Raw genomic sequence first — 12,161 nt, 5'->3', positions numbered from 1 at the left:
AAAGAAGCTGCATCAGCCATCTGCGGGCTCCGCTGCGTTCTCCCTACTTTTCTCCCCCTCTTAAATGGAGTTAAAATGGCTGAATTCCGGCTTTTAATTAAAAACAGCCTATAATCGAAAACGTCTCGGCGTCCCGGGCTCCCCCGCCGCCTGCTGGGAACCAAGAGAGGAACCGCCGCCCCTCGGCCGGGCCAGGCAGGCCGAAGCGGGGCTGGGGGCTCCCGTGGGCGACCGGGGGGCAGCAGCCCACCCCCACCCCTCCCAGGGCGCCCCCTCCCAGCTGGCCCTGGTCCCCGATTCTGTAATCGGGAGCCAGACAGTAGCGGGGATCCCCCCCGCGCACCCCGAGGGGCAGGCGTGGTTGGGGGTCGAGCTGGAGAAGTTTGAAGACCATCGCGCCCGGCCGGGGGCCGGCAGGCTGACCGGCGGCGTACCTGGCGCGGCTGGGTTCACGGCTCCAGGGTCCGGCGACAACGACTCCGGCGGCGGCCCCGGCTCCCGGCGCAGCTAGGCGCCCGTGCTGCCTGCCATCCCGCGGCCGCCGCTCCCCTCCGCCACCCGCAGCCGCCTCACACTTTTTGCCCGCCTTTCCTTTTTTTGGTAGAAAACCGCTCCCCGGGCCGAGCGCTCGGCGCGCCAACTCCTCCGCCCTCCCGCGGCCCGGCTCCCGCAGCCCCCGGAAAAGCCAGCTTTCCTCCCGCCGAGCTCCCCGCTTTTTAATAAAATCCAGGTAGCGCCGGTTTAAAGAATCCCAAATCTCCATATACAGCCCGGGATTGGAAAAGGTACATTACACAACCCCCCTTTCAAGTTCCTCTCGCTGGATCTAAAAAAAAAAAAAAAAAAAAAAAAAAAAAAAAAAGGCAGCGGGGGGAGGTTGGATGGGGTTGGGGGAGGGGAGCACTCTCCGGCAAAGAAACACGCATTGTTCCCGGGCGCCCGCCCCCCCTAGCCCGGCCCCCGGCCGCCGCGCATTGGCCGCGCGCGCCGCCAATCACGCGCATGTAAACACCTTGGCCCACAGCCATTCCTATAAAACCAATTACGGACCTAGGGGCTCCAGCAGTTTCCAGGCTCCCCTCGGCGGGGCTGAATGATCAAAACTGGTGGTGAGAATTTTTCCGGGCCGTTTCTAGGCAGCCCTCCCCCTCCACCAGCTCGGACCCCCCCCTCCCTCCTTTCTCCTTCTCCTCCCTTTTCCTTCCCCCCTCCCCCAGCGTCTGGGCTGAGTGATCAAAATAGAGGAAGATGGTTGTCGCCGCAATCCAGGGCTTTGCAAGGCGCGGTTTAATGGGCCGCCTGTCAGCTTCCTGCTCGCAGGAGGAGGTGACAAGCCAAGCGAGCCGGGGAGGGCCTGGGGCCCGGCGGGCTGCACCTAGCGCCCCGGGCCCCGGCCCCCGACCTCCCCTGGGGTGCGCTTCTAGTACGCGCGGTGGAGACGCCGAAACAGACAAGGGCTGCTTTTTCCCTTGTTTTTTTTCTTCCTTTTAAAACAAAGCAGCGATTCATTCCCTCTCCCCCAGCAGCGCGGTCGGGTGGGATGGGCAGGCGAGAAGGCCGTTTTCCTAGCACTGGCCTGCGGGTCCCTCCCTGAAACGCGGTGTCAGATGGTTACTGATTAATATTTTGGAGAGGCCGCGGCGGCGGGCAGCGGGTGAGTCTCTAATCTTCTAAAAGGGGTTCCTATAGAAACGCGGATCGGGGCGCGCCCCCCGCTCGGCCCAGGCCAGGGCTGCGGCGCTTTGCACAGCGCGCCCCTCCCCAAAGTCCCTCTTTGCGTGGGCGCTCCCCTCTCCTTCCCCCCCAACAAAAAAATCAGAGCAGAAAAAAGGATTAGATCGGCTGAGCGCGAACTGAATCCCTCTCGATTCTGACATTTCAGCCTATTAGCATTTCTCCACGGAGCCTTCTGAAACCTATTAAAGTGTAATATTAAAAACCTCTTGACTGGGGGCCTCTCTCGCCTTCCATCCGCCGCGCCCCCTCAAGGGAGGGCGAGACCGGGAAAAAAAAATCTGTTGAGCTCAGAGGAAGTAGCCGCCAAGCCCAAAAAGTGCTTGGCTGGCCACGGCGGCCGTAGGGGGAAGGGAGCCCCAATCCCCCAGACTTTGTACTTTTATTTTGCTCTTTCAGCAAAATGCTTTCTGGGTTGAGTAGCCGTGAGCTGCCCGCGGCCGACCTACCTGACCGGGGGCGCAGGGAGTGCGGACCACGCCAGCAGAACTGTCCTGGGGGCCCCCGCACCCTTTCTGCAGCCCTGCAGGCCCCCGACCCCGGCTAAGCATTACGTACCCTGGAAAGGAAGCTTGGAGGGGCAGAAATCCTTCCAATCCTGCCTCGAAGAGCAACTGCGGTGATAAGATTTTAATTAAAACAAGAGAAGCCCTCTCTTTCGCCCCGCGCTGCGTACTCAGCGTTTTCGCATTGCCCGTTCTGTTTTTTTAAATCAATTTTTAAGGCAACTTTTCGGGAGGGGGGGGAAATGAGCGCGTTAGTGCCCATTCGTTCTATTTTCTTTTCTCCACTTTTAGAAAAAAAAAAAAAAAGTGGGGGGAGGCTTCGAGAACGAACTGGGGGGTGTCTAATTTAATTCCAGGATAAATTTGAGGAAAAAAGTTCAGCCTCTTGAGGGCAGTTTCAAGTTGCCCTTCCTGGAGCTTCCTGCGTTGGTTTCTAGGCTGCCCTCTTTTGGAAGCTGTAGCTCCACTGGGGAGGAGGGAGGAGTGAAAAGGAAAGAAAGGAACGAAAATAGCTGGAGCCGAGGGGAACAAGCCACGGTGTCCGCGTTTGGAGCTGGCCGTGCGGGTCTCAGTGGTGGCCTCGGCATTCGGGGCGGCGAGAGGCGCCCGGTGCATCCCCGGGACGGCCAGGAGCAAAGACGGAGAGGAGAGGGGGGTTAGAGAAAGGAGGTATTGTGTCTGTGTGCCTTAGGGGAGGAGGGGACTGTAGGAATCGAATAAACGCAGTCGAGCTGCGCGGGGCTGCTGGAAGCCCAGGCGGGGGAAGGGGGCCGTGTGTGGGGGCGCAGAGCGCCCTTGAGCCTTACGCAGAAGTCTTGTGTGTTCCTAGTTAAGCCCTCCCACGCCCGAGGCCCCATCGCTTCCTCTCCACTCTCTTTGCCCACCAATATTCCAAGCCCAGACCCTAATTCTCCACCGCATTACCCCGCCCTGGATTTGGGGAAGGTTTTTCTTTATTTTAATATAGCTCAAGGAAAAAATATGTATATCTTGAGAGAGTTGGGGTGGGGAAAACAAAGGCTTGCGGAGTAGAAAAAAACAAAGGCCCATTTTTATAAATGTTTAATGTTTTCACCCCTTGGATGCTCCGAGACGCCGTAATTGTGACGGCGGTGTACGTGTGCCATAAATCATTTAGTTGCTAATAAAAATTCTGCCTGTTTGCCCTGGATTTGCCAATGGCGTTTGCATTTTTCAAGTGTGCGCCTCGGCAGCGTGACGAACCCAGCCGGTATTTCATTAGGGCCGTGGTGCCTGAGCTTTGTGCGCCCAGCCCCCTCGCGCGGGCTCCTTCCGTACCCACCCCCGGCACCCATTCCACATTTTCGCGGCCCTGCAGCCACCGGAGCCCGGCCAGGGCGCAGGGCCTGGGGACGCGGTAGTGGCGGGGGCGGCCAGGATGCATCCTGCCCACGCTGGTTTTCCAGGGATGCCGCGTGCGTGGGGGCGCGGGCGGGCTACGCAGAGAGGCCGCGTGCCCAGGCCAATCTATACGCGCCCTGATCTCCGCCGGCTCCCCAGCCCCGCACCCTGGTGTCCCCGCAGTCGCTGAGTAAACAGCGACTGGGAGCCATCTTGGGGCGGAGGACGGATCCCAAGCGAAGTAGTGGGTGCAGTCCAGGTGCCTCCATTCGTAAAGGGGAGCCTCTAGGACATCCCTAACAAGGGTTCAGGGTCCAGGGAAACGCCCTCCCCAGTATGGTGGGCCACACTGAAATGTAAAAACCAGGCCTGGGTGCCACGGCCATAGGGCACAGGCCATAGGCCACCAGGTCCAGCCGCCATCTTACGCGCCCCACCCCCATTCTATCCCTTCCCCTTCCCCCTCCCCGCCCCCTCACACTTTTGTTTACCCAGCGGGATAGGTGGCCAAAAACTCTGTGGACGCAATTGAGGGGGGGGTGTGGGGGGGGGGGGGGTGTGTGTGTGTTTTACTGACTGGGTGAAAAATCGACTCGGGGGAGCGGGGTGGGTCTTCCTTGTAGCCCCAAACCACCGCAGTTACGGGAGAATCTGCCCTGGCTAGCCGAGGCCCGGCCCACTGTGCCTCTCCGCAGCCAGCCTGGGCCACCGGAGCCGAGGCCTTTCCTGTGTTCCTAGGCTACCGGCTCCGGCCTCTGCTCCCTGGACGCGTCCCGACTGACAAAATTCTCCCTCTTTGTTTTAAAACCAAAGGACAGGCCAACCTTGAGCCCGGCCGTCACCCCTGTCGCGCTTTTGTTGGCGCAGGCTCAGCCCCGACTGGTGCAGCTCCCGCGATCAGACGGCCTCCCTCAATTCGGCGTTGAACCCGGTTCTTCCCAAATTCTGGTGTTGCTGGCCGCTTGGACACGTTCTCCCCTTATCCTTCCCCCAGCGGGGGAAGAAAAAGCCAGTATCCTTTCCTCGGCGCGGCCACCCGAGCCACTTCACCCATCGCCCCAACCGCCTTTCAAGGCGGGGACCGAAGCCCCCCACTCTCCGCTGGCATCTCGGTGAAGGGCACCCCCTGAGGGATTGCCGGCTTCTGCTGCCCGCTCAGAGGCCATGTGGCTAGGTGTCTTAAGCTCCGGTTTCCGCAGGTCCCGTGTCTGGCGGGCGCGGCTAAAACCCGGAGAGGCTGTGCCCGGGAAAGCCACGTTCGCCGTCCCCTCGCTGCGACAGACCCAGCCGCGATACAGCGCCAAGGTACAGCGCCAAGTCGCGGCCGGGCCAACCCAGCCGGGAGCTGCCCGAACCTGCCTGGAAGACCAGGGACGCGGCGCCATCGCCCCACACCCCACCGAGACCAGGGCGCAAGGCGGGCAGAATTGGGACTGATGCGCCAGGCCCAGCCCCGATGGATTCCAGCTCCTCTCGGCCCCGCCTCCGGCCCTGGCCTCTTCCTCCAGCCGGGGTCGGGTCCTCCACTCCACTGTTTGGCTGGGAAAGGACGGAGACGTGCTCGGTGCGCAGGGGGCCGGCTGCGGCCATAAATCTCCGGGCGGGCCCTCCTTCCCGTCGCTCACGCGGGGGTGCCCCAGACTGGTCTCACATCCCGGGCCACGCCGCACGCCCTGCTCACCCCGTCACGGCCTGGGGACCCCAAGACTGCGCAGGGAACCACGCCAAGAGCTTCTCCGTTTACCAAAGAGAGGGAACAGCCTCGTCCCTCGGTGCCAGCACCATCCATCCCTGAGGGCGCTGGACCCTGAGGTGGCCCGAGCTTCACAGGATCACCGCCTTGGGGTAGGGGCGCCCGGGCCTGGCATTCCTCTTAGAAAGGCTCGGTGAGACTGGGATGGGTGTGCAGCTGTCCGCTCGACCCAACTCCGGTGCCACCTGCACCACGGAGGGGCGACGCCAGGGTCAGGGTCGAAGCGGCTTCTCAGAATTTAGCTTGCCACCTCTCCGCGGACCCTGCCTTCATCCCGTGTCTCCTCAGAGCCCTCTGCGGGTGCATGATGAGCCTTTTTTTTTTTTTTTTTTTTTTTTTTTGGCACAGGAGGACCAAGGCAGGGGGGTGACTGTGGGCACCATGCGCGGAGGCGGGGGCTCATCTGGTTCCCACCGTTGGTGCCGCCGGATGCCCCAGGTTTTTCTCAACCGGGGTCCCGGCTTGGAGCCCTCGTTGGCTGCGTGCTTTGGCACAACCATGGGGAAAGCGGTAATTGGTCTCGCCCTTGTGGCTGCCTGGTGGAAGCGGCGGTTTTGACACACGGAACAGTCGTGGGGAGCAGATCCAGAGAAGGTGTATTTGCAATAATAACGCTTAATTTATCTCTGCCAGAGGGGCGGGAACAGGCCTTCGCGCTGGTGGCTTACATCAGCCAAGCAAACCATGCACGCGATCGGAGCCAACCACCTCCAGCGGGGTTTTGCTCCGGACTTAAGGTGCGCGGAAACCGAAGCATTCAGCCGTTCCTGGGTGCCTCCCGAAAACCTCACCATGCCAGTAACACGACTGCGAACGGCGGGTGGCACATGCCAGGGGCTTGGGATGGGAGGGTTTGGCAACCTCGCTCCAAGGACGCCCTCATCCAAGGAGCTTCGGCTCCTTCCTAGAATTTCTAGAAGCACTTTTGGAGGGACCGAGGGCTTCCGGCCGGGCCCAGAGGAATTTGAGCGCTTGCCAGGGCAGGCGGGAGCGCAGCCTGGGAGTGGAGAGGCTGCTGGGCCACATTCCGGCCGAGCTTCCCCCGCTAGGCCCCAGCCCCGCCGCGGCGCCCTAGGAAGCACCTCTGAAAACAAAGCGCTGTGGTTTCAGCCCAAGGTTAAAGTCCACCGCGAGCGTGTTTTTTTTCCCCCCTCCGGAATCTAAGAGCGATAGCATTTCTCCAAATAAGCCGCCAATAAATCAGCTCCCGGGGGCGCCTGCTGAAGAGCTCTGGTGACCTTGGGGGATGGTTTTTCTGCCTGACCCGTCCGAGCACAGGCTTGGGGGAGGGGGGCGCAGTGTCAGCCCTACCCCCTCCAGAGAGACGCAGAAAAGGGAATGGCCAAGGGCATTCGTGGGTGATTACAGCAGTACGTGTGTACCCAGAGGGGATGGGAGAGACTTGGAATGGGGGAAAGGAACAACTGTGGTTATCCGGGGGCCTGTAGTTACGCGATCTGGAGGCGTTTGTGATGGCGAGGAGTGCTGCTTGCTGTCGGTTCAACAATTGCACGGAGCGCCTGCGGTGTCCGCACAGTTCTAGCATGGGGAAAGCGCCACTGGGGACAGACACAGCCGCTTTGGGGCCCCGTGTCTTTGTCTGCCTGGGACTGGATGTGTTTGTGGCGGTGTGACTAATGGGATTTATGGATGTCAGTGCCAGGGTGACTGATGAAGGGCTTGGCAGCACGTGTGTTTGGGGAGAGGCGCTGCACCTAGGTGGGGAGTGGGTGCCCCGGGAGAGGACTGTTCCTTCTCTTAGAGATTCCTTCCCTTATCCCCCTCCCTGCCGGCTCCCTGCTTTGTTTAGGCCTCTGAACCCCTCCCAGGCAGGCCTGTGCAAGCTGAGAGTTCTGCAGCAAATTCCACTGCCAGCCTGGCCCTCAGAGGCGCCTCTGCACGCCCCACCTCTCCCAGCTCCACCTCCTTAGCACACGCCTTGCGCCCCAAATCCAGGCTGTCCCACCCCCTTCCCAGGCAGAGCCTTCCCAGTTTCCTCTTTTCCTGTCTGAATTCCTCGTGGTGCGCTCTGAGCCCTGCTTCAGGCAGGCTTTGACAACCCTATGATTTGGGCACCGGCATACCCATTTAACAGATGAGAAAGTTGAGGGCAGAAAGGAGACGTGACAAGCCCATGCAGCCAGGAAGTAGCAGGCACCCTGAACTAAACCAGGCAGCTTGCTGGGGACCCCAGTGTGCAGGCCCTGTGCCCCTGGGAGCCCCAGCCTGGCTGAGACTCGATTAGAGAAGGTAGAGGCAAGGCCACTCCCATGACATGTAACACACCCCGCCACCCATATACTGTGCTAACCATCAGTCCTCCCTGCCACTTGGTAGAGGCTGTCTCCTTCCCTGGCCTGGCATGGGGAAGAAGGGGGGGCAGTGAAGGTCAGAGGAGCAGTATGAGACCCTGGTTTGGCCTGGGGCGCAGTAGGGGGATGAGGTCAAAGTAACCCAGGGGTCACCTTGGAGATCAGGAGAGCCCTGGCTGGAGAGCAGGAGCTCCTGTGTAATTCCACAGAACCTAGCACAGACTGAAGTTCAGGGCAAACCTGGAGAATCCATATCCCCTGTCCCTTGGGATCATCCTTTTTTTTTTTGGAGAGATGGGGTCTCGCCATGTTACCCCAGCTGGTCTTGAACTCCTGGCTTCAAGCAATCCTCCCACCTCAGCCTCCCAAAGTGCGGGGATTACAGACCCAAACCACCAAGCTTGGCCTCCCTTGGGGTCTCTTCTTTTTTTCTTTTTTTTTTTTATTGAGGCGGAGTCTCGCTCTGTTGCCCAGGCTGGAGTGCAGTGGCCGGATCTCAGCTCACTGCAAGCTCTGCCTCCCGGGTTTACGCCATTCTCCTGCCTCAGCCTCCCGAGTAGCTGGGGCTACAAGCGCCTGCCACCTCACCCGGCTAGTTTTTTTGTATTTTTTAGGAGAGACGGGGTTTCACCGTGTTAGCCAGGATGGTCTCGATCTCCTGACCTCGTGATCCGCCCGCCTCGGCCTCCTAAAGTGCTGGGAATACAGGCTTGAGCCACCGCACCCGGCCCTTTTTTTCTTTTTGAGACAGGGACTTGCTCTGTCGCCCAGGCTGTAGTGCAGCAGTGCAACCACAGCTCACTGCAGCCTCAGCCTTTCGAGCTCAAAAAATTCTCCTGCCTCAGCCTCCCAAGTAGCTGGGACTACAGATGTGTGCCACCACGCCAGGTAGCTTTTTTTATTTTTTTTAATGTTTTATAGAGATGCGGCGGGGGAGGTCTCATGATGTTGCGCAGGCTGGTCTCGAACTCCTGGCTTCAAGCAATCCTCCCTCCTCGGCCTCTCAAAGTGCTGGAAGCCACTCACAGGTGTGAGCCACCACGCCTGGCCGAGCTTCATTTCCCAATCTAGAAGTCTCTCATACAAAAAGGCATCCCGGCTTTCTCTCTCTCTTACACACACACACACACACACACTCACTCTCTCTCTCTCTCATCACCTCTCCCCTCCCCCCCTTTTTTTTCCTTTTTATCCTTCTTTGGCATTTTCTTTCAAGCAGAAAATAAAAACATTTCCCATGGCTACAGTTTTGAAAGCTTCCCTCTCCTTTCAGCCTCCATCCCACACCCACCCGAATGTCAATCCATTTCTAGAGCCAGCGTTGAGTCAAAAACAAACCCACAGAGATCAAGCCTGACAGGCCCCTCCCGGCTGCCCTACACTCTCTCTTCATGTATTGGTCTGCCTTCACCCCAGAGAGGGGCAGGAGGTAGGAATCCTATCACACACACACACAGACAGGCACACACACACCCAGTTTCTATGGCCATGGAGACTCTCTAAAGAACCTTCTAAGCCGGGCGTGGTGGCTCACGCCAGTAATCCCAGCACTTAAGAGGCCAAGGCAGGTGGATCACCTGAGGTTGGGAGTTCGAGACCAGCCTGGCCAACATGGTGAAACCACGTCTCTACTAAAAATACAAGAATTAACTGGGCTTGGTGGTGGGTGCCTGTAGTCCCAGCTACTTAGGAGGCTGAGGCAGGATAATTGCTTGAACTCAAGAGGCGGAGGCTGCAGTGAGCTGAGATCATGTCATTGCACTACTGATCTCACTCTGTTGCACCACTGGGCAACAGAGCAAGACTCCGTTCCAAAAAAACAAAACAAGAATCTTCTAGAGCTGCTCCCACCAGAAAGACCTGCTCACTTAGTTCCATCTGCTGGAGGTGTCCGGTCGTCCCCTACCTGCCCCTGCCCCTGCCCTCCTCTCCTGGCCCGATTGCCACAGATCCTCGTCTGTGGGGCTATCTGTTGTAGATTGAAGAGAGTCCCCCCCAAATTCATATATTTGATTCCTAACCCCTAATACCTTGAAATGTGACCTTATTTGGAGAGAGGGTCATTGCAGATGTAATTAAGATCAGGTCATACTGGAGTCCAGTGGGCCCTAATTCAACATGACTGATGTCCTTATAAAAAGAGGACATTTGGGTGCAGTGGCTCATGCCTGTAATCCCAGCAATTTGGGAGGCTGAGGCAGGAGAATTGCTTAAGCCCAGGAGTTTGAGGCCAGACTGGCCAAGACCCTGCCTCTATAATTTTTTTTTTTTTTTTTTTCAATTAACCAGGCATGGTGGCACATGCCTGTAGTCCCAGCAGCTTGGGAGGCTGAGGTGGGAAGATGGCTTGAGCCTAGGAAGTCGAGGCTGCAGTGAGCTGTGATCATGCCACTGCACTTCAGCCTGAGCAATAGAGCAAGATCCTGTCACCAATAAAAGGAAGATATTTGGAGTCAAACAGCTATGGAGGGAAGACAATGTAGAAAGATGTGGAGGGGGGTGGACACACCAGAGAGGCCTGGGACAGACCCCTCACACCCTGCCAACACCTGCCACCTTGGACTAGAGACTTGATCTTGGACTTCAAGCCCCTAGAACGGTAAGAGAATACATTTCTGTTGTTTCACGTACCAGTTAGTGACACCTCACTATGGCAGCTCAAAGAGACTCAGACACCATCCCAAATCTAAGAGCCTACAAGGGTCAAGTGAGAACCATTGACCCTTGTAGCTCCTGGCAGTTCCAACCAGCTGTCTCCAGGGTGCCAGATCTGCTGTTGTTCCAGGGAAGCTGGTCTATCAGTCAGAATAGGCCAGGTTAAGCTGCAGCGAGAAATATCCCCTACATCTCAATGGCTTGATGCAACACAGAAAAACATATTCTCCTCTTCATATTGTCAACACAGCCCAGGTGCTGCTCCCAGGCCACTGACCTCCTTGTGGTGTCTGGACAGCCTGAGCCACTTAGAGTTCACGAGTTGTCCACCTCCATGTGAGGTCACCACGGGGCATGCACAGACTCCCATGTCCCTGGTGCTCCCAGCCCACATGATCACACTTAGCTGAGGGGTGCTGGAGAGGAGAGTTTTGCTGTGCCCAGGAAGGGGAGAAAAACCAGGTATTGGTGAGTTTAGACAATGCTGGCCATACTTGCAAAGCCACATCTCCTGAGTTGCTAACTTTAGCACTTCTTTTAAAATTGTGGTAAAATGCACATCACATTTACCCATCCTAATCCGCCGCCACCTTTTTTTTTTTTTTTTTTTTTTTTGAGGTGGAGTCTTGCTCTGTCACCTAGGCTGGAGTGCAGTAGCACAATGTCCGCTCACTGCAAGCTCCGCCTCCCGGGTTCACGCCATTCTTCTGCCTCAGCCTCCCGAGTAGCTGGGACTACAGGCGCCCGCCACCACGCCTGGCTAATGTTTTTGTATTTTTACTAGAGACGGGGTTTCACCGTGTTAGCCAGGATGGTCTCGATCTCCTGACCTCGTGATCCGCCCGCCTTGGCCTCCCAAAGTGCTGGGATTACAGGCGTAAGCCACCGTGCCCGGCCCCCCGACTTTTTTATTAGATGGAGTCTTCAGTGGTATGATCTCAGCTCACTGCAACCTCCACTTCCCGGGTTCGAGCGATTCTCCTGCCTCAGCCTCCTGAGTAGCTGGGATTACAGGCACCCGCCACCATGCCCAGCTAATTTTTTGTATTTTCAGTAGAGACGGGATTTTGCCATGTTGGCCAGGCTGCTCTGAAACTCCTGACCTCAGGTGATCCACCCACCTCAGCCTCCCAAAAGTGCTGGGATTACAGGTGTGTGCCACTGCGCCCGGCCACCATCTTAACCCTTTTTAAGTGCACAGTTCAGTGGCATCAAGCACATTCGCACTGTTGTGCAGCCATCACCACCATCCATTTCCAGAGCTGTTTTCTATCTTCCCAAACTGAAACCCTGTCCCCTTTAAACACTCCTGATTCCCCTCTCCCAGCCCCTGGCTATTGTACTTTCTGTCTCTATGAATTTAATGATCCTAGGAAGCTCATATAAGTGGAATCATACAATATCTGTCCTTTAGTCTGACTTATTCACTCAGCATAATGTCCTCAGGGTTTATCCACGTCATAGCAGGTGGCAGAATTTCCTTCCTTTTCAGGGCTGAATAATATTCCATCTTATGGGCCGGGCGCGGTGGCTCAAGCCTGTAATCCCAGCACTTTGGGAGGCCGAGACGGGCAGATCATGAGGTCAGGAGATCGAGACCATCTTGGCTAATACGGTGAAACCCCGTCTCTACTAAAAATACAAAAAACTAGCCAGGCGAGGTGGCGGACGCCTGTAGTCCCAGCTACTCGGGAGGCTGAGGCAGGAGAACAGCGTAAACCCGGGAGGCGGAGCTTGCAGTGAGCCGAGATCACACCACTGCACTCCAGCCTGGGTGACAGAGCGAGACTCCGTCTCAAAAAAAAAAGAGTCTCGCTCTGTTGCCCATGCTAGAGTGCT

The 12,161-nt window shown here is 57.5% G+C and overlaps 1 protein-coding gene, 1 long non-coding RNA gene and 1 pseudogene across 7 annotated transcripts in view; 1 reads left to right on the top strand and 2 right to left on the bottom strand.

Moving 5' to 3' along the window:
- The window catches only part of TNRC18 (trinucleotide repeat containing 18), a 123,837-nt gene extending 121,322 nt beyond the window's left edge, over positions 1 to 2,515 (bottom strand). For 5 of the 6 annotated variants that reach the window (XM_037995199.2, XM_037995200.2, XM_008018781.3 and 2 more), the window contains exon 1: positions 435 to 817. The gene's annotated coding sequence lies outside the window, so the exon portion shown is untranslated. Of the gene's footprint in view, positions 1 to 434; positions 818 to 2,292 lie in introns of those variants that run through there. The other variant, XM_073012840.1, reaches the window with a different exon arrangement.
- Positions 1,116 to 2,388, top strand: LOC140710626 (uncharacterized). The gene is made up of 2 exons (XR_012091728.1): positions 1,116 to 1,654; positions 2,134 to 2,388. It is a non-coding gene; the product is annotated as an uncharacterized lncRNA (long non-coding RNA).
- Positions 2,516 to 4,153: 1,638 nt separating the features above from the next.
- Positions 4,154 to 5,256, bottom strand: LOC140710625 (uncharacterized; annotated as a pseudogene).
- Positions 5,257 to 12,161: the final 6,905 nt, after the last annotated feature.

This window comes from Chlorocebus sabaeus, chromosome 28, assembly GCF_047675955.1.
Source record: "Chlorocebus sabaeus isolate Y175 chromosome 28, mChlSab1.0.hap1, whole genome shotgun sequence".
Classification (NCBI taxonomy): Eukaryota; Metazoa; Chordata; class Mammalia; order Primates; family Cercopithecidae; genus Chlorocebus; species Chlorocebus sabaeus.
Note: the sequence above shows the minus strand (reverse complement) of the source record. Positions and strands in the feature narration are given on the sequence as shown.